Raw genomic sequence first — 4,105 nt, forward strand, 5'->3', positions numbered from 1 at the left:
CTTAAGCCTGAGCAATGGCGGGCGCCCCTCCCCCAGCCTGGCTGCTGCCTTGCCGGTAGATCACAGACTGCTGTGATAGCAATGAGGGAGGCTCCGTGGGCGTGGGACCCTCCCGGCCAGGTGTAGGATATGATCTCCTGGTGTGCCTGTTTGCTCAAAGCGCAGTATTGGGGTGGGAGTTACCCGATTCTCCAGGTGTTGTGTGTCTCAGTTCCCCTGGCTAGGAAAAGGGATTCCCTTCCCCCTTGCGCTTCCCAGGTGAGGCAATGCCTCGCCCTGTTTCAGCTCTCGCTGGTCGGGCTGCAGCAGCTGACCAGTATCGATCTTCCGGCACTCCCCAGTGAGATGAACCCAGTACCTCAGTTGAAAATGCGAAATCACCGGTCTTCTGTGTCGCTGGCGCTGGGAGTTGAAGACTGGAGCCGCTCCTATTCGGCCATCTTGCTCCCCAGTATTGGCAATACTTTCATAATAAGAATAGCTTTTTAAGGAATTACATCAAAATCAATAGAAAGAGATACAGTTTAGACAATGCAGGAAAAAAATGAAGATTTTTTTGAGAAAAGTTTAGCTGACATTAATAATAGCATCCTCTCTGTCCTTCATGAATTCACATCAGTAGGTAAAGATAAAAGCAGCACTGGATGGTTGGATTTGTTCTGTGATCACCTGGGGAGCAACTTGATCTTTTCACAGAGAGACTTGACAAGGATTAAACACCAGGAGATAAAAGATACTGAGTTTCTCAGAGAAGACATGAGTGCAGCTTTGGATCTCACAATGAAGAGAATAGAGCAGCATTATTCAAGTATGCGTATGAAAGTAATGGTTTCTAAAATTGAGAAAATGCTGTCTGAACATCTCTGTGGCTGCTGGAAACAGTGTCCCTGCTGTGGAGCAATTTGTACAAACACAATTCCTACACACGGAGACCATGGTGTTCCCTTCCTCTGACCTCAGGCTGTCTATGGAGAGGAGTGGTGTATAACAGGCCATTCTGTCATTGATTGCTTTACTAGTTTTGTAGCAAGTGATTGTTCATTGGTTTTGAGCAATGGTGGAAAAATCCCATATAAGAAGTATCAAAAGGCAGGAGGGGATTATGCCACTTGAAGCATCACTCCAGATTCTTCCACCCAGCCATCTTGGGAATGGCTTTTCTCACTTCAGATCAAAGCTAGAATATAAATATCAGAAAAAAATGATAGGTAAAGGTAAAATCCCCAACTCATGGGCCAAAATCCAAAAGAAGGACATGCTTGAAGATTTGAAGAAAACAGTGATACTCAATGACCACAAAACAGCCCTAGTGTCTGAATAAAAGAGTCAGTGTAGGACGGGCATGGTGACTCACGCCTGTAATCCCAGCACTCTGGGAGACTGAGGCAGGCTGATCACAAGGTCAGGAGATCGAGACCATCCTGGCTAACATGGTGAAAACCCATCTCTACTAAAAATACAAAAAAATTAGCCAGGCATGGTGGTGGGTGCCTGTATTCCCAACTACTCGGGAGGCTGAGACAGGAGAATGGCATGAACCTGGGAGGTGGAGCTTGCAGTGAGCCGAGATTGTGCCACTCAACAAGTCTCTAGGAAGAATTGGTCAAAGCCATTCAACAAGTCTCTAGGAAGTCCCAAACTTTCCCACATTTTTCTACCTTCTTCTGAGCCCTCCAAACTGTTCCAACCTCTGCCTGTTACACCGTTCCAAAATTGTTTTCACATTTTCAGGTATCTTTTCAGCAACACCCCACTCTACTGGTACCAGTTTACCGTATTATTCTGTTTTCACACTGCTGATAAAGACACACCCAAGACTGGGCAATTTACAAAAGAAAGAGGTTTATTGGACTTATTATTCCACATGACTGGGAGGGGGGCAGTCTCACAATCATGATGGAAGGAAGGAGGAGCACTCCAGCCTGGGTGACAGAGCGAGACTCCATATTAAAAAAAAAAAAAAAAAAGAGTCAGTGTATCTGAACAATCCCAAAATAACTTCTCTTTACAATTAGAACTGGTATGATTTGGCTCTGTGTCCCCACCCAAATCTCATCTTATAGCTCCCATAATTCCCACATGTTGTGGGACAGACCTGGGGGGAGATGATTGAATCATACGGGCTGATCTTTCCCATGCTGTTCTAGTGATAGTGAATGGGTCTTATGAGATATGATGGCTTTGAAAACCGGAGTTTCTCTGCACAAGCTCTCTCTTTGCCTGTGGCCATCCACGGAAGATGTGACTTGCTCCTCCTTCCTTCCATCATGATTGTGAGACTGCTCCCCCCAGTCGTGTGGAATAATAAGTCCAATAAACCTCTTTCTTTTGTAAATTGCCCAGTCTTGGGTGTGTCTTTATCAACAGTGTGAAAACAGAATAATACGGTAAACTGGTACCAGTAGAGTGGGGTGTTGCTGAAAAGATACCTGAAAATGTGAAAACAATTTTGGAACGGTGTAACAGGCAGAGGTTGGAACAGTTTGGAGGGCTCAGAAGAAGGTAGAAAAATGTGGGAAAGTTTGGGACTTCCTAGAGACTTGTTGAATGGTTTTGACCAAGATGTTGATAGTGATATGAACAATTAGATCCAGGCTAAGGTGGTCTCAGATGGAGACGAGGAACTTGTTGGGAACTAGAGCAAAGATGACTCTTGCTATGTTTTAGCGAAGAGACTGGTGGCATTTTGCCCCTGCCTTAGAGATTTGTGGAACTTTGAACTTGAGAGAGATGATTTAGAGTATCCAGCAGAAGAAATTTCTGAGCAGCAAGGCATTCAAGAGGTGACTTGGGTGCTGTTAAAGGCATTCAGATTCAAAAGGGAAACAGAGCATAAAAGTTTGGAAAGTTTGCAGCCTGACAGTGCAATAGAAAAGAAAATCCCATTTTCTGAGCAGAAATTCAAGCCAACTGCAGAAATTTGAATAAGTATTGAGGAGCTGAATATTAATCACCAAGACAATGGGAGAAAATGTCTCCAGAGCATATCAGAGACCTTTGCGGTAGCTCTTCCCATCATAGGCTTGGAGGGCTAGGAGGAAAATGTGGTTTTGTGGGCCAGGCCCAGGGTCCTCATGCTGTGTGCAGCCCAGGAACTTAGTGCCCTGCCTCCTAGCTGCTCCAGCTGTGGCTGAAAGGGGCCAACATAGAACTCAGGTCATATCTTCAGAATGTGCAAGCCTCAAGCCTTGGCAGTTTCCACGTGGTGTTGAGCCTGTGAGTGCACAGAAGTCAAGAATTGTGGTTTGGGAACCTCCACCTAGATTACTAGATTACAGAAGATGTATGGAAACATCTGGATGCCCAGGCAGAAGTTTACTGCGGGAGGAGGGGGGATTCCTCATGGAGAACCTCTGCTAGGGCAGTGCAGAAAGGAAATGTGGTGTGGGAGCCCCTGCACAGAGTCCCCACTGGAGCACTGCCTAGTGGAGCTGTGAGAAGAGGACCACCGTCCTTTAGACCCCAGAATGGTAGATCCACTGACAGCTTGCACCGTGCACCTGGAAAAGCCACAGATACTCAGTGCCAGCCTACAAAGGCAGCTGGGAGGGAGGCTGTATCCTGCAAAGCCACAAGGGTGGAGCTGCCCAAGGCCATGGGAATCCACCTCTTGCATCAGTATGACCTGGATGTGGGACATGGAGTCAAAGGAGATCATTTTGGAGCTATAAGATTTTGACTGCCCCGCTGGATTTCAGACTTGCATGGGTCCTGTAGCCCCTTTGTTTTGGTCAATTTCTCCCATTTGGAATGGCTGTATTTACCCAATGCCTATACCCCCATTGTATCTAGGAAGTAACTAACTTGCTTTTGATTTTACAAGCTCATAGGCAGAGGGAACTTGCCTTGTCTTGGATGAGATTTGGACTGCAGACTTTTGAGTTAATGCTGAAACGAGTTGAGGCCTTGGGGGACTGTTGAAAAGGCATGATTTGTTTTGAGATGTGAAGATATTAGATTCGGGAGGGGCCATGTGTGGACTGATATGGTTTGGCTCTGTGTCCCCACCCAAATCTCACCTTGTAGCTCCCATAATTCCCATGTGTTGTGGGAGGGACCTGGTAGGAGATGATTGAATCATGGGGGCAGGTCTTTCCCCTGCTGT

General features: G+C 46.3%; 1 pseudogene; it reads left to right on the forward strand.

Moving 5' to 3' along the window:
- The first annotated feature begins 452 nt into the window (after positions 1-452).
- Positions 453-1,404, forward strand: LOC110741229 (annotated as a pseudogene).
- Positions 1,405-4,105: the final 2,701 nt, after the last annotated feature.

This window comes from Papio anubis, unplaced genomic scaffold, assembly GCF_008728515.1.
Source record: "Papio anubis isolate 15944 unplaced genomic scaffold, Panubis1.0 scaffold628, whole genome shotgun sequence".
Classification (NCBI taxonomy): Eukaryota; Metazoa; Chordata; class Mammalia; order Primates; family Cercopithecidae; genus Papio; species Papio anubis.